The sequence below is a fragment of the Lagenorhynchus albirostris genome, chromosome 1 (assembly GCF_949774975.1).
Source record: "Lagenorhynchus albirostris chromosome 1, mLagAlb1.1, whole genome shotgun sequence".
NCBI lineage: Eukaryota > Metazoa > Chordata > Mammalia > Artiodactyla > Delphinidae > Lagenorhynchus > Lagenorhynchus albirostris.
In genome coordinates, this window is record NC_083095.1 from 5,297,964 (window position 1) to 5,320,788 (window position 22,825).

Sequence of the window (22,825 nt, forward strand, 5' to 3'; positions counted from 1 at the left end):
AGCGGTTCAGTTGTTAGGACTTGGCGCTTTCACTGCTGTGGCCTGGGTTCAATCCCTGGTCAGGGAACTAAGATCCCACACACTGCATGGCATGGCCAAAAAAATTAAAAATAAACAAAAAGTTAAAAAATAGAGTACTCTATGCGGTTACATTACCCTTAACACTGACTGTCTTCTAGACCGAATCGTTTTGATTAGTTTTAGATAATATTCCCTCATGTGAGAGCCTGTGCTTTAATAGTTGAGATGAAGGTCAGAAAATCACAGTTGAAATGGTCTGAAATCCACCACTGGGGCTAAAGCCAGACCACTGGTCTTCGAGTTCTAAAACATACTGAAACTAGTGGTCCATCTTCAGGATAATACGGTAGATATGACTGGTTCATAGAAGACGTTACAAGTGAAAATACCTAGGTCCTCGTTGTAGCACTTATCTTTTAGGTTCCTTTCAAAAAAGTGGAGCTATAACATTCTAAGGTTAGAATCTAAAGGGAGGTTTGAAATCTAACCTCTTCCACCCACATTCTTTTTTGTGATTATTGTTCTCGCCGTAAAGCTTTTTCTTTGCCCTTTCTTATTGACACTGTGGAACTTTTTTTTTTCAAGTGCCATTAACTTCTGCTTCCAGCCAAGACGGAGCAACAGGGACTGGATTTGCCATCCTACCTAAAACAGCTAAAAAGAACAGACAGAATATATTACACAATGGTTTTTAAGACATTGGACATCGGACAATGAGGGGCAGTGATTGCTCAGTGATGACAAGCAAAAGAGCTGAACCCTATGACTGCTCCAGGATACAGCCTGAAGACTTTCCAGGAAGTGACGCCAGGAGGGGAACCAGGTGGAACCTGGAGGTCTCCCTTGGTGGAGGAGACCGTGCTGGAAGTCCAGAAAAGCCAAGGTGACTAGAGTTCAGGGGGCAGAGTACCAAAGAGGAGAGACTTGCAAAGGGAGGAAACTTCAGAAATCTGCAGAGAATACCCCCCGTATCTTCAGCTGAGTATTGATCAGCATTTACGTATGAGGAAATTACCCAGGTCTGGGGAAGCAACCATCCAATACGAACAGAGAGAACAATCACTGGAGCTCACACAGGGCTGGGAGTAGCTCCTGTCACCCTTCGCTAGAGTGGAAACCACAAAATCCACAGGGCACTGGGTAGAGAACGCAGAAAATTTTACCCTAGACTAAACGCTACTCTGGTTTCCCCTAATAAAGCTTAAGAGCAAGACATGAAAGGACCAAACTGTTTCCAAGTAACTTAACCACATCCCAGAACAAAGCTCAAAAATTTGTATGGGAATATGAAAATATCCATCTCCCAACAAGGTAAAATTCATAACGTCTGGCATCCAACAAAAAACCGCCAGGCATTCAAAGAAGCAGGAAAATATATGACCCATAATAAGGAAAAGAACCAATGGAGCAAAACTAACCTGGAAATGACAGAATTACTCGGCAAAGAAAATTAAAGTTATTGTAACTGTATTGCCTATGTTCAAGAAGCTAAGAGAAAAAACTGAATGTGTTAGGTAGAGGCATGGAAGGTATATATTTACAAAATAAGGCAAACTTCTAGAGAGGAAAACTACAATATACTAGATAAGAGTAAATAAAAAGATTAGTGAACATGAAGAAACAACAATAGAAACCACCCAAAATGAAATTTAGAGGAAAAAAAAAAGACTCAAGGGAAGGAGGGAGGGAGGGAGAGAGAGAGAGAAAATGAATAAGAATGAAGCATCAGGGGGGTTGTAAGACAACTTCATACTAATGTATGAAGTGCCACAACTACTACATACTAATTAGTGTACTAATAATATCTGTGCAGCTCAAGTCTCTAAAGGGGGGGGAAACAAAAACTAATTAGAGAAATAATGGCTGAAAAATTTCCAAATTTGATGAAAATTATAAAGTCACAGATCAAGGAGCTCAATGAATCTCAGGCACAGAAAACATGAAGAAAATTACACCAAGGCAGATCAAAATCCAATTGCTTAGGACCAGAGATAAAGAGAAAATCAGGCAAACTAGGAATCCAGGTGAACTTCCTCAACCTGATAAAGAACATCTACAAAGAGCCTACAGCTGACGCCACCCTTAATGGTGAGAAACAGGATGCTTCCCCCTAAGACTGGGAACAAAGCAAAGACGTCCCCTCTCACCACTCCTATTCGACATCATACTGGAAGTCCGGGCTAGTGCAAGAAGACCAAAAACGGAAGTGAACGGTATACAAATTGGGAAGGAAGAAATAAAACTGTCTGTCTGCAGATGACATGATTATTTATGTAGAAAACTCCAAAGAATTGATCAGAAAAACCTCCTAAAACGTGACTAGAACGCTGTTGCATAAAGCAAGATTAATATACAAAAGTCAACCACTTTCCCATGTACTACTGATGAACAATTGCAATTTGAAATTAAAAACATAATACCATTTACAATAGCACCAAAAAAAAAAGAAATAGTTATAAATCTAACAAAATATATTCAGAATCTATATGCAGAAAACTATAAAATTATGATCAAAGAAATAATAAGACAACTAAAGAAATGGAAAGATATTCCATGTTCATGTATTAGAAATCCCGATACTTTATGATGTTGATTCTTCCCAACTTGATCTATAGATTCCACACAGTCCCAGTCATAATCCCAGCAGGCTATTTTGTGAATATTGACAAACTGATTTATATGGAAAGGCAAAGGGCCCAGAAGAGCCAACACAATACTGAAGAAGGGCAACAAAGTTGGAGAACTGATATTACCTAGACATCATGCTATTGGTGAAACAAGGGACGTATAGGTCAATGGAACAGAACAGAGAGCCCAGAAACAGACCTGCTCAAACGCAGTCAATCCTTGACAAAGGAGCAAAGGCAATTCAATGGAGAAAGGACAGTATTTTCACCATAAATAAATAAATACATATAAATAAATACAATCTAGACACAGACCTTACAACCTGCAGAAAAATTAACTCAAACTTTATAGAAAGGAAAATTAGATAATATTTTGAATTGAATGAACATGAAAACACAGCATATCAAAATCTGTGGGATGCTGCTAAAATAGTTCTTAAGGAGAGTTTTAGAGCTCTAAACATCTACATTAGAAAAGAAGAAGAAGGAAGACAAGGACGTGAAGGAAAATGACCTCAGCATCTGACTTAAGAAACCTAAAGTAAGCAGAAGAAAGTAAGTAATACGCAGCAGAGCAGAAATCAATTAAATAGGGAAAATCAATGAAACCAAAAGCTAGGTCTTTGAGGAAATAAATTTGACAAACCTACAGTCAAATTATTGAGAAAAAAAAGAGAAGAAGAGAAAGGACACAAAATATCAATATGAGGAACCAGAGGTGACATTACTACAGATCTACAGATTAGAAGGATAATAGGAAATATTAAGAATAACTTTATACCAATAAATTCAATAACTTAGATGAAATACAAAAATTCTTTGAGAGACAAAACTATCAAAGCTCCTGCAAGAATAAATAGGCAATCTAAATAGTACTACTAAAGAAATGAAATTTTTAGTTAAAAACTTTTCAAGACAAACAAACCAACCCAGACTCAGACAATTTCACCAGTAGATTCTACCAAACATTTCAGGAAGAAATAACACCAATTCTACACACACTCTTCCAGATAACTGAAGAGGAGGGAATATTTCTCATCTCATCTATTAGACCAGCATTACTCGAATGTTCAAGTCAGACCAATATAAGACAAAAAAAGTGCTGGCTAGCACATGGAGCAACTGAGTCTCTGACATGCTGCTGTGGGTGTGTAAAATGGTGCAGCCACTCTGGGAAACGGTTACACCCACACCCACTGCCTGATCCCATCATTCCACTCATAGGTGTTTACCCAAGAGAAATAAAAACATATGCACATACAAAGACTGGAAACAGCTCAAACGTCCATCAAGTGAATGCGTAAACAAACTGTGGTACGTCCACACAGCGGATACGCTAGTCAGGAATAAAAACATACTCACACTGAACAAGCAACAACATGGAGGAATCTCAAAATCATTATGCTGAGTAAAAGAAGCCAGAAAATAGAGTACGTGCTGTATGATTCCATTTCTATAAAATTACACAAGATGCAAACTAATCTATAGTGACTAAAGATCAGTGGTTGGAAGGGTGGGCGAGGCAGAGGGATGATGAAGGGGCACAAAGACACTTTAGGGGAGGATGATTATCTTCCTTATCTGATTGTGGTTATGGTTTCATGGATACATGCATATGTCAAAACTTATCAAATTGTTCCTTTAAATATGTTCAGATTATTGTGTGTCAATGATACTTCCAGAAAGCTTTTTTTTTTTAAAGGGGAGGAAAGAAGCAGCAAAAAAAAAAACAAAAGGGGGAAGAAAAGAAAAAAAAGTATATATATATTTTAATGATTCCAAAAAATCAAAGTGTTACACGATACCAAAAATCCTTTGCAGAATGAGGCAAGATACAAAAATTAAGAAAATATTTGGCTTGGAGAAAGAAAGGAAAAGGATAAATTGATCTGTTTCTGGACCTAAAGTTATAGCAGATGTTTTTCTTAATCGACTTAAAAAAAAAAAGGAAAAATATTTTTGATTAAGGCCAGTCAAAGGCTATATATGCCAGCAGTCATAGCAAAACTATATTTCCCCCATCTCCCACACCCCCCCCACCAATTTTACTCTCTTAGAATAGCTTTTAAAATCCCACTGGAGGCACGGTGGTTAAGAATCCTCCTGCCAATGCAGGGGACAAGGATTCAAGCCCTGGTCCGGGAAGATCCCACACGCCGCAGAGCAACTAAGCCCATGCGCCACAACTACTGAGCCTGCGCTCTAGAGCCCGCGAGCCACAACTACTGAGCCCGCGTGCCGCAACTACTGAAGCCCACGCGCCTAGAGCCTGTGCTCCGCAACAAGAGAAGCCACCGCAGTGAGAAGCCCATGCACCGCAACAAAGAGTAGCCCCCGCTTGCCTCAACTAGAGAAAGCCCGTGCACAGCAACGAAGACCCAACACAGCCAAAAATAAATAAATTTATTTTTTTAAAAATCGCACTGGAAATTCCTCATTCCAGATTCTATAAAAGATACAAATTCCCTGGCTCACAGCTGCTAATGGTCCAATGGGAGCAGTGCCACAGAGCCAAGGGCTCAGGTCCAAGGCCCTGCCAGATGCACTTCCATGGTACCTGTCCTAAGGGCTGCTGTCCTCCCCACCTGGTTCTCTTTCCACTGAGAGTTTAGAGAGTGAGACTGAGATTAAAACAACCAACGGAACCATTCATCTGAACATTCAGACCTATCCACAAAGACATTTGCCTCTCCACATTCGAAACCCTGCTTCCAACCCCCATACCCAAACACATTGGCAAATACTGCTCAGAGTACACTTCCATAATGTTATCACCTTCAAACGGCATTCAAATAACACAAATTGACAATCTAGTTCTCTAATTTCTTTAATGCACTTGAAAAGGGTATTGGCGCATTTGAGCATTTTCCAAAGCAAAATTTTGCAGTTTGATTTTTCTTTTTATATATTTTATTATCATTATTATTTTTTTTAATTTTTATTTATTTTTGGCTGTGTTGGGTCTTCACTGCTGTGCGGGGACTTTCTCTAGTTGTGGTGAGTGGGGGCTACTCTTCGTTGCGATGTGTGGGCTTCTCACTACAGTGGCTTCTCTTGTTGTGGAGTGTGGGCTCTAGGCGGTCAGGCTTCAGTAGTTGCAGCACACGGGCTCAGTAGTTGCAGTGCGCAGTCTTCAGTAGTCGTGGCACACAGGCTCAGTAGTTGTGGCATGTGGGCTCTAGGGCGCAGGCTCAGTAGTTGTGGCACACGGGCTTAGTTGCTCCACGGCATGTGGGATCCTCCCGGACCAGGGATCGAACCCGTGTCCCCTGCATTGGCAGGCGCATTCTCAACCACTGCGCCACCAGAGAAGTCCCAGTTTGATTCTTTATTTGAGTATCATTTTAAGTTTAATCTGAAAGATGAATGCTAGAAAAAATGGTGGTGGGGAGAGCCAAGAGAGTGGGAGGGGGAGGGACAGGAGATGATTAAAATAACCTTGTCAATCTAGAACCCTCGGAGAATAAGCTTTCTAGAAAGCCAAGTATTAGGAGGGGTCATCCTTTCAAGGAGCACATTTCTTTCAAGTTTCAAACATTTTGTTCAATAACAGAAAGATAAATCGCCCAATTAAAAAATGGTCAAAGGACTTGAATAGACATTTCTCCAAAGAAAATGCACAAATGTCCACTAAGCACGTGAAAAAACGTTCAACATCATTAGGGAACTGTAAATCAAAACCACAACGAGACACCCCTTCCCATATACTAAAATGGGTATGATCAACAACATTGAAAATGACAAGTGTTGGAGAGGGCGTGGAGAAACTGAACCTTGTACATTGCTGGTGGGAACGTGAAGTGGTGCAGCCTCTGTGGAAAACAGTCCAGTGGTTCCTCAAAAAGGTAAACAGAATTACCACAGACTTACCACTCTACCTCTAGGGTATACATAGAAAAAGAACTGAAAACAGGGACTCCAAAGGGTATCTGTACACTCACGTGATAGCAGCATTAGTCACAACAGCCAAAAGGTAGAAATAACCCAGGTGTCTGTTAGCTGATGAGTGAATAAACAAAATGTGGTCTTTCCACAAACTTGACTCTTACTCAGGCATAAAAAGAAATGAAGTTCTGATGCTACAACATGGATGGCACCTGAACACGTGAGGCCGAGTGAAATAAGCCAGTTATAAAAAGCCAAATACTGTACGATTCTACTTATGTGAAACGCCTAGAATAGGCAAATTCATAGAGGCAGAAAGTAGATTAGCGGTTACCTGGGCCTGGGGGGTTGGCGGAGAAAGAATGGGGAGTTACTGCCTAATGGGTACAGTTTTTGCTTGGGGTGATGAAAAGTTCTTGGAAACAGATGGTGGTGATAGCCGCGCAATGCTGTGAACGCAATTAATGTCATTGAATTTGTACACGTAACAACGGGTAAAATCCCGAATTTCACTATATGTTTTTTACCACAATAAAAAAGTACCCAAAAAACTTCAACCATTTTGAATGATTGGCTCTCAAGGGAATGATATCTCCATCCTTCCGTTCATCTGCTCACTCTGTAGCAGAGGCTTGTCGGCACAGAAGACGGCACAGAACAGTGCAGTGGCAGAAAACCCGCATGGACGGGGGCCCTCAGACCAGACTGGAGGGTCTGGAAGGCTTCTTGGTCCTGGTAACAGTGGTGGCTGAGTTTTAAAGGACTAAAGGAACAAGCCAAACAGAAAAAAAAAAAAAAAAAGGCATCCCAAGAACTGCCGGTCTGTATAAGAACAGCTAACAGAGTGTCCCAAACAGGAGCTAGTGCATCCGGTATTTTAAAGTAAAGAAAATGAAGGATGTGAAGCAAAAGGAACATTTGTACACTGTTGGTGGGAATGTAAATTGGTGCAGCCACTGTGGAAAACAGTATGGAGATTTCCCCGAAAACGAAAAAGAGAACTACCATATGATCCAGCAATTCCACTGCTGGATATATATCTGAAAAAAACCAAAAACACTAATTTGAAAAGATACATGCACCCCAGTGTTCACAGCAGCATTATTCACAATAGCCAAGATATGGAAGCAACCTGAATGTCCATCAACAGATGAATGGACAAGGAAGATTGGTGTATATATACAATGGAATACTACTCAGCCATAAAAAGAATTAAATGTTGCCATCTGCAGCAACATGGATGGACTTGGAGGGTATTATGCTAAGTGAAATAAGCCAGGCAGAAAAAGACATATACTCTATGGTATCACTTATATGTGGAATCTAAAAAAATACAACAAACTAGTGAATATAACAAAAAAGAAGCAGACTCACAGATACAGAGAACAAATTAGTGTTTACCAGTGGGGAGAGGGAAGGGGGGAGGGGGAGGGGATTAAGAGGTACCAACTATTAGGTATAAAATAAGCTACAAGGATCTATTGTACAACATGGGGAATACAGCCAATATTTTATAATAACTATAAATGGAGGATAACCTTTAAAAATTGTGAATCACTATATTACATACCTGTAACTTATATAACATTGTACATCAATTATACTTCAACCTTTAAATTTTAATTAAAAAAAAGAAAATGAAATGCCAGTGGCTAATACACATAAATGATTTGGAACCAACAAGAGAAAGAACTGTAACTATCAAACGTCTCTGAAATGAACCTAGAGATGAATACACAGGCTGCAGGTACACCGACAGCTTCAACTCCTTCACGGGTGAAGACTGCAGAGCAGAAACATCTATCTGTCTTCCTGCACCGCATGTGCACTGCAGGCCTCCTGGGTCCAGATGCTCTGCTGGGGTATTTCCAGCACTCATGTCAACTGAGTCCAAAAACTCTACGAGGGATGCTGGGGCTGCCGTAACCAAGAAGCACAGACCAGGGGCCTCAAGCAACCAAATTCACCTCCTCGCAGTTCTGGAGGCTGGAAGTCCGAGATCAAGGTCTTGGCAGGGTTGGGTTCTCCTGAGACCTCCCTCTCTAGCTCTTAGACGGCCATCTTCTCCGTGTGTCCTCACGTGGGCTTCCCCATGTATGTGTCTTGTGTCCTCATCTCCTCTTCTCATAAGGACACCAGGCAGATTGGATTAGGGTCCACCCTAATGACTTCACTTTAACCTCGTTACCTGTCAAGACCCTATCTCCAAATAAGGTCACATTCTGAAGTTCTGGGGGGTTAGAGCTTCAACATATGAATTTCGGAGTGGACACGATTCAGCCCATAACAGACAGTATTTGCAACATCCATGCCTTCTAGGTCCGCAGGCGCTACGAGGATATTGACACAGTGCTAGGACAGACCAGGGCCAGCTGCTCTGCCAGGGTGTTTGCCGGCTGCTAAATGGCTCTCTGTGGGGCAGGACTCTGACTGCCGTCATCACCGTGGTCTTTATTTTGCACCTAGCATGAGCACAATGCCTGGCTCTGAATGAATGAAAAAATAAATGGATGAATTTCCTGACACTCTAACTCGCTGAAATCAGTATCTGGAACCACCTTGAACAGTCTCCTTCACTGTTCTGAACCACACTCGTGTTCTGTCCCCAGTCAGTACAGAAGTCTTTGTTTTGTACAACATTCCTGGTCACAACAAAGTTCTAAACGCTCTCTGTTCCTGACTCATTTCTTCTCCTTGGCACTGACGTGACTTCAGCTTTCTTGCCTTTAAAATGGAATCACATTTGTTAACGCTCAGAATTCTCGAATAGTCCAAACAATCATGCTTTGCCCTAAGATGTTTTTCAAGAAGCAGGGCGATACTAAAATTGGACACTACCACTGTCTTACAGGGTGGTGCTGCCAGTGAACAGAGCAAAGCGTCCATCCGTGACGGCACGTGAGCCACAGTTCATTTTCACAAGACTCAAGGGAGCTGTGGAGGGCTGTGGCATGTGCCTCAAAGTAACGATGCTCTGAGCGGCTGGACTGCAGTCCGCTGGAGAAGGGAGCGGTCAGGACTGGAATGCTCGCCCTCCCTGACAGTTGCTCAGTGTATCCACAGAACTTGATTGTATCCTTTTCCTGCTCCAAAGCAATGCACGGAAGCACACTTTAAACACTACAGACTTTCCAGATGTCAAACGTCACCCCTCCCAAGAACAACCACTCATGATAAGCCAATTGCCTGTTATGTGCAACGGTGCGCCAAGGCTTTTCAGCTGTCATAGGTACAGATCTCTACTTGCTGAAGGTAAAGTTCAGTGGCAAGACTTTCAAACAAGTCATCGCTCGGTGAACGGAGATGCTTAACGTCTAAAACAATTTTCTAACATGAAAGAACCTTCCTTTTCCCTTATCTTCTCTCCAAACATATCCAGCTTGACCATTCCCTGCAGTCTACAGAGCCGAATTCTGGGAACCCGTAAGTGGAAATCCACGGCGTCCGTACACACGGCCAGGGCCTGTTGTGGCTGGAGCTGGTTATGGATTTAATGAACTTGGGATAAGCTCCCGGGAACCATCAGGCACTGCTCCAGGTGCTATGGGTAACAGTTCCCATCCTTCGGGAACTCGGGAGGCTCACGGGGGAAAAACACAGGAAAACATCAATGTCCATAGGCTATGGTGAGTGTTGGATGAACATATGGTCCTGAGGGAACAGGGAGGATAGGAGGTGTGGTAGAAAGGGTAGAGACTGCAGTCAGACATTCACTTCTGCTGCTTTCTAGCTCTGAGATATCGGGCAAGTGCTGATCTCTCTGAGCCTGGGTCTCCTTATTAAAAACTGTTTTATATACTATAAGCACTAGAGAGGAGAGTGAAGATTAGAAATAACGCATAGGAAAGTCCTTGGCTCCTAAAGGTTACTCAAAAAACCACAGATATTCTTGCTTCATCTGGACAATCAGGGAGCGCTTCCTGGAGGAAATGGTACTTAACCCCGAGTGATACTAAGTGATACCCAGACAACTCAATCCACGTCATTTCAGTCACTGGTTCATTTTCTTCAGAGGAAATGACTTTGTTACTTACCTGCTTACTTACTGTCCCTCTCCCACTAGGATGTAATGCCCTTCTGGGGTTTATTTTCTTCACTGCTCTTTCCCCAGAGCCTAGAAGTGGGCTTGGCAAGCTGGAGGCACGCAATAAACACATGCTGGAAGATTAAGCAGGCCAACCCTCCTCTAGTGCTTGTACAGCCCACAGTCTTGGCACACACGCTGTTTCATCTGTCTCTACGATGAACAAGCCATTGGGATAGATCTTATTTGGTAACTTAATCCAATTTCATAGATGACAGAAATTCAGCCTCCGAGAGGAGGTATCACACGTGGACCCCAGGTCTCCTGTGGCTCTCGTGATGCCAGGCCACGTGACCCTCTGCCACACCACGCTCCACCAGAAGGGGCTCCGGCTCTGATGCCTAGGCTGGGACACAGCTCTGCCAGGCCAGGCCAGCACAAGAGCAACACCCACTTGCAGCCAACAAGGCCCACATACGGTCACATGCTGCTGGAGTTGGGAGCCAGCACCAGCCTAAGAAAAGAAGCTATTCTGCTAGCAGTGGGATCTCCTAAGTGACAAATTTTATACAAAGAAACGGAGTCAGTATAAAAAGATGCTGGTTACACATCCTAAGGCAGCCTCCCCACCATCCCCTGGAACTGATGGGCATGGCAGGGTGGTGAGTTCTCAGAGACGGGGATGTGTGGGGCAGGGGGACTTGGTCCTCTTCCTGGAGGAAGTGGCTGCTGGAGGGCCTGGGCCTTCGATGCACAGGGACGCAGCTTTTCAAGGCTTTGGCACTTGTGTGAATCCAGAAAACACAGATGGATTGGACTGGTGACAAGCAGCATGTCTGGTGGGGCAAAGTAGGCCAAAAAGAGGGTGTGTTAAAATATGAAAAGGCTCGAGAGAGGTTCCAGCAGCCTGAAACGGGGACCAAAAGAATGGAAATAAAGAAACAATTGGAGAAAGGAGCCGGTGAGGTGCTGGCCAGCAGATCCGCTCCAAGGGGGTGTCCTCGACTGCTAACCTGTGCGGGCAAATTCAAGTCCAAGGGCCTTTCACTTGCGACACACGTGACAACAAAAGGAAAATGAACGGCATTTTAAAACAAACCCAACAAAGGTGCTCACCACAGTCACTGGTTCTGGGAGACCCGGCCCAAGAGGTGTTTTATAATAGAGGCTGAGAAGGGAACCCGGGAGGAGGTTGGGGGTGGAAAAATGATATCAATGTGAATAAAGGAGATCAAAGCCGGAGAGGGAAGGGATGGGGGGGCATATCTCTGCTTCCCCACCCTCACCCCCCAGCTGGGGGCTCAACCTCCTCAGAGCACTGGTGGGAACAGTAAAGATCTGTAACTCTAACTGAATTATCATTCAAATGATATCTGGGCAAGCACTTTGGAAATGTTAATGTACCTTATAAATATAAGGGATTATTACTAGTGTTATTCAAACAAATGAATGTTGTTAAATGATTATTCATCAGCCACCAGGGTCCCCTCCACACACACACACACACACACACACACACACACACACACACACACACACACACACATCCCCTCCCCCCCTCTCTCTCACATAGATTCTCATACATAGCGCCTGTATTTGATATTCAAAAACACCATTCATGACAGTGTTATGGTTTTAAAAGGTGGATTTTTTTTTAAAAAAAAGAACCTTAGAATGAGAAGCAGTCCTATCCATACTGAGAATATACATGGTCTGCCCTCCGGTTAGATGCCAGAGCTTCTATTCACAATCATTTCCCACCACCCCACAGGCTGCAAAATGCCTTTGTTCAAAAAAGAGCAACCCAGCCTCTCATTTCTGCACACCAGGCTGTCTGTCTGCTCCTGTTACTCAGTGTTCCACAGCGGCGTGCCATCCCAGAAGCTGCGCTTCAACCTGCTTTCCTGCCCTCCTGATAGGGAGCGAATATTCTGGTTTTCTAACCACAGATACGCTTACTGTTAATGGTCTGTGGTTAGCCACAGAGGTACATGATAGAGACGAAACACAACTGCAGATCCTCATCTAAATGCTTTTTAGATCTGCTCCTATTCTGTTTCATTTGCTGTCTCACGGTGTGGAACCTCTAGGATTGAAGAGATGAATGTCCCCTTCCTCCTGGTGCAGAAGGCACCAGTGCAATAACCAGAGCCCTTAAAAGACCCAGGTTAGGGGGATGTTACCCCTAACACGTCCTTTGACCCTCGATTCAATTTCCTCATCTGTACAATAGGGATAATGACCCTATTTCACAAGGGCATATTACTGAGATGCTCAAATTTAAAGAGCTCTATATAAAAGCAGGAAAAATTGTAAAGTTAGTTCAAGAATCCCTTCTGTAATAACCATGTTAGTTATCAGCCTCTGTTTCCATCTGCAAATGATGTCAGAGGGGGCTACTCTCTAAGGCACAGCTGGGAAGTGTGTAGGGTTTTTTAAAAAAATCTTAGCCGGAATCTGCTACTGGGCCTCCGTGGGCTTCCTCCCTCAGCTGCTTCCTCCTGCACTTTGCCCCATCTCCTCGTAATCAACGCACTTCAGTTCACTTTACAGCAACTACTTAGATATTACACTTTAACACAGTTGTTAATGGAGGAGTTGAACTAAAGCAAACGCAGCTTCGGTTGTGAACCTACTCCTGGATCCTTACATGATGTCAGGACATGGTAGGAATTGGTTTGCTCAGAGAAAGTGCAATAGGTTAATGGAAAAATAATGATTCCGTGTCTTTGGTCTGATGTTTTTGCCTATTACCAGAACTAGGCATAGGACTTTCCTAAGAATTTGCTTCACACCAAACAGTAAAACTCTGATGCAGAAACCAGACTGGGAAGGTGCTGGGATATCAAGATTCTCCCTCTTCATCCTCGAAAACCTGCCACGTGCTGAGCCTCAAAGGTGTGAAGTTTCCTTCTGAAGGCTTCCTCCACACCAGGCAATGTGGTTGAGTCTGGGTTTCTCGGGACACATCAACACTCACTACGAGTAAGAGCAACAGACCATATGATTCATTTCCAGTAAACACATAACTAAGAAGATACTGAAAAAAATACCCCCCACCCCCCAAAAGACACAGTGTATACGCAGGGCTAAAAAGCTTCAAATACAAATATTTAAAGATAGATCAACTTTCACAATCACCTAGCAGGTTGATAAAGCCTCGAAAACCCTTGCTGGCAAGCTGCCTGCTGATGAGATGGTACCATCCTCTGCGTGCACGCACAGTCCTTCCATCGTAACTAACCCTCCTGGATCCTGAGTTATGGGGGAGTCCCTTTAATAGATAGTCTGGGTTATAAGCAAATCGTCTGAGTGTCCCAAGTGTAGGATTAGAAGACATTTTAACTGGTTATTCTTTCCTTCATTTTGATTTTTAAAGTACAGAAACATACTAGAAAAGATTTTAAAATGGAAAGAGAAATGGAAAGTAATCATCAGTCCTTCCCCCTCCCAAGTGAGGCTGCCGGTGCCAAGCCATGGCTCAGGCCCAACCTAGGCATTATCAGGGATGCTGGGGGAGGGGGCGGCAGGGAGGGGGAAAGGCTGAACTGCCAGTCCAGACTCTCCCGTCTTCCCACCCACGTCTGCTTCACACCTGCCACCATGGGGGAAACCACTAGAAAATGCCCCTGATACTACTTAGCTCTAAGATGCTACTTTAGTTCTAAGATGGGAACAAATCCCGCTACTTCCCTCTTCCTGCCACTGCAATGCCAAAGCACAGCGCTCATCCAAACCTCACGTGACAGATAGCACTTCTGATGTTATTGTTCCCATCTTTGGCCATCCGACAGAATGAAAACCATAACTTCTAAAATTACCAGTATATCCTATCAGTATAAAGGAAGAAGGGTAAAACTTCTGCGAACTGGAAATCCATAGATGGGGGGAAAGCCACCCTATGTTTAAAAGAAAAAAAAATAGTAAAAGGGGTGGGTAAGGAAATATAAATCATAATTGGTATTTTCACCATCCTTTACAGATTTAAAGTCTGTGTTAGGGCTTCCCTGGTGGCGCAGTGGTTGAGAGTCCGCCTGCCGATGCAGGGGACACGGATTCGTGCCCCGGTCCGGGAAGATCCCACGTGCCGTGGAGCAGCTGGGCCCGTGAGCCATGGCCGCTGAGCCTGCGCGTCCGGAGCCTGTGCTCCACAACGGGAGAGGCCACAACAGTGAGAGGCCCACGTACCACAAAAAAAAAAAAAAAAAGTCTGTGTTAGTTCGGGAACAAAAAGATGTGTTATAGGGGCCGTACTGCTCGTAGAGCATCGTGTTTGGTGTGAAACATTTAAAAGCACGCTCGGACCGTAACTAAACGTTTAGTGGAAGAGTTATGACTTACAATCTTTTCTCTACTCTTTCTGCACGTGACAGGGACTAGAAGACCCAGGTCTGGGTTTCCTTCCTCCCAGACCTACTGAGCTGCTGTGACTTCCCTCCTGACGTGAGCCCCCCTCCTCTTGGGTGACCTCACCAACCCTCCCGGTTGCAGCCATGACCTCTGCTGCTGACTCCTCAACTGACATCTCTGACCAGAGTCGTCTCGAGCTCCAGATCTGACCCCATCAGCCCACTGACATCTTCACCTGGAGACACGGGCACGTATAGACATGTATACGCACGTGCGTGCGTAGGAACATGATACACGAAGTTAAACTGGCCATCTTGCCTGTAACCACCTCCTCTGCTCCCTCACCTCTAGGCATGAAGCGCCATGCAGCCTGCTGTTGATCTACAAATCTCGGAGTATCCTTGGCTGCTTCCGTGTTTCTTACCCTCAGCATCAGATCAATCCTCAAATCCTGCTGACTCTAAGTACCAAAGTATTCAGAATATTAAGTACCGTCTCAGTATCTACAGATCTCATCTCCACTATCACACCCTGGTCTGGCCCTGGTCACATGCTCTCTGGACTCCATCCAGCCTCCACTGGCTCACCTGTCAGCAGTCTTACCCGTTCCCTCCCCACTCTTTTTCATATGGCAGCGTGATCTTCCTAAAATACAAATTGGATCACATCTCTGCTTAAATCCACTGTCTTTGGGATAAAATACTCAGCACTTGGGATCAATCTGCCCTGTATATGTCTTCAGTCCATGTGACACCCCAGCTCCTGTGCTCCAGCTCTAGCTGGACTCTTGTAGCTTCTCAAATACAGTAAGTCCCCTACATACGAACGAGTGCCGTTCCGAGACCGCGTTCCTAAGTCCAATTTGTTCGTAAGTCCAACAAAGTAGCCTAGGTACCCAAATAACACAACCAGCTATATAGTACTGTGCTGTAATAGGTTTATAATACTTTTTGCACAAATAATACATAAAAAGCAAACACAAAAAATAAAGAAAACCTTTTTAATCTATAGTACAGTACCCTGAAAAGTACAGTAGTACAGCACAACAGCTGGCATACGGGGGCTGGCATCGAGTGAACAGGCAAGAAGAGTTACTGACTGGAGGAGGGAGAGGAGGTGGGAGATGGTAGAGCTGAAGGATCGTCAGCAATAGGAGGAGGGCGAGCTGCGATTCCACTCACGCCTGACGCTGACGGCACAGGTTCTGGTGCCTTGCTGGGGTCAGATGCACATTCACATCTTGAAGGTTCATACGTAGGGCTCTTACCGTATTTCAAGCTCTCTCCTGCTTCCAAGCCTTCTCCCAAGCCACTCAATCTTCCTGGGACTCTCCCCCTCTTCTTCACCTGGATTACTTCTCCTCTCGAAGCTCATCAGCTCAGGGCTATTCCCTCCAAGACACACCCCTCACCACCCACTGCTAGAAGAACAAGCCGGGCTGAGGGGTCCTCCCGCTATTTCCAGAGCATCCCGTCCGCTGACCATCATCACTGCACTTACTAGGATGTTCTGAAGGCATCCACTTACTTGAGCCCTTCTCCACTAGCCTGCGAGCTCCTTGAAAACAGGGACAGGCATCCTCAGCCCCTAGCACATCACCTGGCACAAAGCCGCCCCACTCCACCCCCGTGAAGGTGCCGAATGAAGAGCTGTTTCTAACACTGACAGCAGCAGTTCCAAAAGCACAGGGCAAAGACCCCTGAGAGTCCTTGAGACCCCTTCAGGACATCCATGAGGTCAAAACGATCCTCACAGTAATACCCAGATAGTACTGCCTCTGTCACTGTGCTGACACGCGTGCTGATAGCGCGGAAGCTGCCAGCAGGGTAGGGGCAATGCTGCTGTGCCTTAGCGCAGACCCTTGCTGCCACCGAGGGCGAAGAGCTAAGTTCACGCAAGATGTCTTTAGTGAAGCCGCACGATATCCTAACGTTATTCAGACAAACCCTCGAGAGTGAGCCTCTTTCCTCTGTGAGAGGAACGGAAAGCACAGGAGGCCCTTGGCTGCCCGAGGCCCGCAGGCCGTCCCAGCCGCCGTGGGCTCTGACTCGGGGAGCATCATTTTCACCTGAAAGAACAACAGCGTGGCAAACTGCGGTTATTCAGACGGGAGTGCTGTGCGGTCATTTTCTCAACAGGGAATGAAGTGAGCCTGTCCCGTCAAGACAAACAATTGACAGTGTTTGCTACCAATGATAAAATCTGAGCTTTCAAGAAAAAAACAGAACATTGGAAAGTCTGTATCAGCCCCCGTGAGCTGGACAGCATCCCATACTTTAAGCCTTTTCTGATGACTTGGTGGTGACATTAACCCATGTGATTCTTCTAAATTGTATAATGAAATGTGTCAACATTTGGAAGATCTGCATAACCAGCGAATCAATACTTTTCACGTGACTGAAGTGTGACATCAGAAAATCATGCATGATCCAAAGAGATGTTCAAAGGAAACATGGACCAAAAGGTTTGAGAACCTCCAACCGCCAGGGTCAAGCTGAAGGACTCAGAGTAGAAAGACAGGCCGACAAATTTCCAGCAACGTGGACTCCTCCCCTCCCTCAGGAATTGGCCGTGCGCTCTAGCAGTTAGAGGTATGACTTGTACCTGCATCTGACAATGGTACCATTTCAACGTGAGCTTTCCTCGTTTCAAAGGAAACATGAACCTTTCGAAGTTGGGGAAAACTGAGAGGTGATATGATCCAGGAGGAGGAAGCCCGTGGACCAGGGGCCACAAGAACTGCCCTCCAGCTGTCAGCAGGGGCCCCAGGTGCCACCGGGTAAGCTAAGCAAGGCATCCAGCTTGCAAGACGGCAGTGCCTTCACCTGCAGCGGGAGGAGCCCCCGTGTGCTTGCAGAGCACCTGTCTGAGGGGAAGACCTGCAGCTGAGCTCCTTGACCACAGGGGTCCCCAGGCCACATGTCAGGTGTCACCCGACAGCATTTGGTATCAGTACGAATCCTCCAAGAGGAAGGGGTGTCAAAAGTCAATGGTTACAGGAACTTTCCAGGTGGTCTGGTGGTTAAGACTCTGTGCTTCCACTGGAGGGGGCACGGGTTTGATCACTGGTCCGGGAACTAAGATCCCACACGCCGCAAGGCATGGCACAGCCAAAAGGGAAAAAAAAAAGTCAATGGTTACAGTCAGGAGAGGGAAGGGGGAAGGGGCAGTATAGGGATAGGGAATTAAGAGGTACAAACTATTAGGTATAAAATAAGCTACAAGGATATATTGTACAGGGAACATAGCCAATATTTTACAATAACTATCGATGGAGTATAACCTTTAAAAATTGTGACTCACTATATTGTATACCTGTACATTATATAACATTGTACAGCAACTATACTTCAATTAAAAAAATTTTTTAAGTCAATGGGACAAATATGGTATGGAGAAATAAAGTGGAAAAGGCTAGAACGAAGAAAGAGTACAACAGTATTTAAACATCTGTGCTCTGAAGTCAGCAGGCACCTCCGGAAGTACCTGCTTCACAGGAATCCCCACATTCTTAATCCTGCCAGATTCCTATCTCATAGGAGCCACCTTTTCCCTGGAAGCAAACACAAAATGCTGATAAGCATCTCCACCACAGAAGTAATGTCAGTGTCACCAAGTGGTTTATCTTTCAAATCACAAAGAAGATAAAGAAGAGATATCACCAACACCCTAAAGGTCCTCTCAGTTTACGCAACCCAGCAAAAAGCAACTCTGAGCTATGCTACCAGCTCCGATGCTGCTGCCCCTTCAAAACTGTTCTCTCCAACGGCAGAAAGTATTACACAGAGCTGCTGCATGTGGCTACTGAAAATAAATACTGATTCCTCCCCATTTTAACAAAGACGAACAAGAAGAAACCATGGTTTTGTAGAAAAAAAAAAAAACAGACCATTTTAGATTTTGCCTCAAATAAATCAATGTTAATTGTGACGCAACAAGGGGGCGTATCATTACTTTATTAGAAGGTGTACAGTTTGTTTTTCAAACGAAGCCTCACAGATCTCAGCTGAAGCACCAGGGAAAATGCGAGCTCACAGATATCAAAGTGACAGGCAGTGCTTGAACCATGAAACGTGGGTCGTACAATAATCAAACAGACCCGAGTCTGAGTACTGGTTCGGTCCCTCCCTAGCTGTGTGACCTCAAGCAAGTTACTCTGCCTCTCTGAGGCTCAGTTACACCACCTCTAAACCTGGGGTAACCTGCCTACCACCGATGGCTGTGAAGAGTAAAGAGCATATGGACCTAGCACAGTGTCTGGCACAAAGCCATGCACTCAGGGGCTGTCTCTGCTAGAATAACGACCACCGAGACACATCTGCATGACGGCTGCCCTGCACTAGCCGTGCAGTTGTGGCCTGGGAAAGTGGGAAAGGGTAGGGCATCTCTTGGCTCTGAGACAACTGGTCCTCGGGTTGGGATTCACCGAGGGGGGAGGGGGGAGGGGAGAGGGCAGTGGGATGAGAGCCTCTGCGTTCTGTAAAACAGAACCCATTTATATAACCCATTCTTTCCTTTATAGTTTTATGACCTATTAATTTAAAAGATGTTTTATAATGAAATTGGTTCAGGGACTTCCCTGGCAGTCCAGTGGTTAAGACTCTGCGCTTCCACTGCAGGGGGCCTGGGTTCAATCCCTGGTTGGGGAACTAACGATCCTGCGTGCTGTGCATCGTGGCCAAAAGAAGAAAGAAAGAAAAAAGAAAGGAAGAAAATTGGTTCATTTGACCTTCTTTTTGGACTCTTTTTATAAAAGATGAACTTTCACCCTGAATCCTTTTAGGTCCTTTCTATCTCCAGGTTTCCATGACAACAACAGCTCTACATCGTCAGTGTTTGGAGGAAAGAACAGTGTCAACTCTTAGAAGTGGCAGTAACACAAAACACGGTTGAAGGCTACGGTGTGTCAAGCACACGGACCTTCACCGTCTGGTGTTGATCTTGGACTTGCAGTCTGCAGGGCCTCGAAGCCTTGGTCAGCTGAGAAAGATCTCGCCTCAGGCATCAGCAACCTTCTGGTAGGGAGGAAAGGGATTCTAGGGTCAGAGCTTCCAGAGCATAAGTATTCAATTCACTTACATTTTCATTAATTTTAGTTGATAACTAGTTTTTAATTTGAATTAGCATGATTACATGCAAAGTTTACAGTCTTCATACATCTCTGTATTTTTTAACAGGTAAAGACAGTTATTTTTGTTGGTCTTGATAATCTACCAGATTATTTCTTCTGCAAACAACAACAACAACATCATATAAATGTATAGGCTAGGGCATCTGAATCTTTGCCTTGAAGACTAGAAAGAAAGAAAAAAAAAGTAAGCAAGATTTGTTTCCCCTTAAATCAAAAGCCAGTATTTCTCTTGCATGAGACTGACATTTGCTGTCCCTGATTGAGAGAAACACAAAATTGACAAGGTTGGAATTTCAAAGCATACAAAACGGGTTTGCTCAGCATAATGAGATTAATCATCTTTCCTCCAGAAAGGTAGCTAATGAAGATTCCTTGGCCAAACGTGGCGCTTTTTTTCTAAGGGCGGCAACTAATTTATTCAGCCTTAAGGGGCAAGACGCGGAGCCGACAGAGCAAGGAACGGAGTTTTTAGCGGAGCAAATTAGAGATCCTTTGGGTTATGGCCCTCCGCCTACTCTCGGCTTGTTAGCCATGGATCAGAAGAGAGAATTATTACACTTAGAAACACTTTATCCGTTCACTTGCTTTAAAAACCGTGTAAGAACGGGTAGCTAAAGAGAAGCAAATTGTAACAAAGCAGTTGGTAACTCAGATGCTAGTCACTGGGAACTCCAAACAAACTATTCAGGGGCCTCTATTCAAAGGTCTGTATTATTTCCTTGACCCCTGAAACATTCCGCAAGCCTGCAGAGAGGCCTGCATCCCCCTCCCACCCCCTCCCACCTCAAACCAGCCCTAAATCTTGACTCTGGGAGTCTCTTTGGTATGGAGGAAAACCTCTGAGCCAGACAGATTGTAGCGGCCATTGTATACGGAGGGGGAGCAGAAAGCAGGGAGAAAGGGTCACCCAGGGGTTCCTGGCAGGGGAGACATTCCCACAAACACCTGAATGCTGGATGGCTCCTCCAAAGCCCTAATGGACTGTAGACCAATCTGTCAGCCTCCCAGTTCCTGTTTCAGTTACAGTGTATTAAAGAATTGTCATCTGGACATTGCCTGCAACCCACACTATTAGATTTAGGTTAGAAAAGACTCCTTGACTGACTTCCTTCTCAGTCTATACCCAGCTGTTTTGGTGTCATAGGGACAGAGCTTTGTTAACGCCCCCAGGCACACCTGACTGAGGGGGCTGGGCTGCCACACCTGCCAAGGTGATGTTGACCATGTCACCGAGCCCAAGCCACCCTAATGACAAGCGGACATTCCTCTGGTATATAAACTCCAACAACCATTTACGGTTCAGTAGCGAGCAGGGCAACACACGCTCTCAAAGACAATAGAGGCTTTGCCCTTGCGGACGTCAGGAAAGAGAGCGTGGAAAGAAGGGGAGCAGGTGAACCCCAAAAGACCTGGAGGAAGCACCATGGGGAGACCCCAGCCAGACATATCTGGATGTCGGGGTGGAGAAGAATTGGGAAATACTGTGCCATGTGGTCAGGGGCTCTGCAGCTCCCAAGGCACAGTCTCATAGATGGCTTCGCTTGTAAGGATTATGAAGCCCACTTTAGGGCATGGAAAACGGAGGTTAAATGATTCATCCCGGGAATCTGAAAAAGAGCCACCACTCCACTCGGATTGGGTTTTGAGTCCTAGAAGGGAGAAACTTGGCTTGGATCAACGACTAATTTCAGGGCCTCTGAAGGCATCAGAAAAGGAAAAGCCTGAGGCCAGGCTCTGCAGATTGAGAGCTGTGTGTTCTGGGGAGGTGACATAACCCTCAGTTCCTCAGCTGTGAAGACAGAGGCCAAGCCCAGTCTTGCCAGGAACTGCTGGCGGACGGGATGAGAAAAGACAACAAATTATAAGCTGTAGATACTAAGCAGATGCGAAGTATCACTGCTCCGCTTCACAAGCCAAGAGCCAGGCCTTGTTACTAGTAGACGCAGATTCCTGTGGAAGGAAGGGAAGGAGGGAGGGAGGGAGGGGGGTGAGCTTTGTAGAGTCAGTAGACGCTCCCTGAACTTTGCTTTCCCGGGACAAACCTTGGCACAGCTGGCTGCCTGGCTCTGTAGGCAGCTGGCTGGCCCCAGTGGCACTGTGACAGACGACTATGCTGCAAGGGCCTCACGGCTCCCCCCAGGGCACCACCCACCTACAAACCAGGCTCTCCCCTGAATGTCAGTCAAGTGTCGGGCCAGGGTCCACGGATACGGTCTCAGCAGGAACTGCTCTGGGCACGGGCCAGCCTGGCCATCGGGTCCCACTGGTCCACAGACCCTTTCCGAATCCCCTGGGGCCTGACAGGCTTCTGAATCCAGGTTCTGACCTTAGAACAAAAGCAGGGGGCATATAGCATATAATAACCAACACCCCCAGAAGGGTCTGGGGCAACACCCCTAATCTCACTCAAAAATAGCTCTAGATGGCAGAGGAGTAAGACGTGGAGGTTACCTTCCTCCCCACAAATACATCAGAAATACATCTACATGTGGAACAACTCCTACAGAACACCTACTGAACACTGGCAGAAGACCTCAGACTTCCCACAAGATATATCTATATTTTTCCTTTTTCTCTTTTTGTGAGTGTGTATGTGTATGCTTCTTTCTTTCTGTGATTCTGTCTGTATACCTTTGTTTTTACCATTCGTCCTAGGGTTCTGTCTGTCCGTTTTTTGTTTTGTTTTTTTAGCATAGTCTTTAGCGCTGGCTATCATTGGTGGATTTGTTTTTTTGGTTTGGCTGCTCTCTTCTTTCTTTCTTTCTTTTTTATTACTTTTTAACTTTT

The 22,825-nt window shown here is 45.0% G+C and overlaps 1 protein-coding gene across 4 annotated transcripts in view; it reads right to left on the reverse strand.

The window, feature by feature from the left end:
* The window catches only part of EML1 (EMAP like 1), a 197,211-nt gene that overhangs the window by 97,874 nt on the left and 76,512 nt on the right, over positions 1-22,825 (reverse strand). The gene's annotated exons all lie outside the window — the stretch shown is intronic.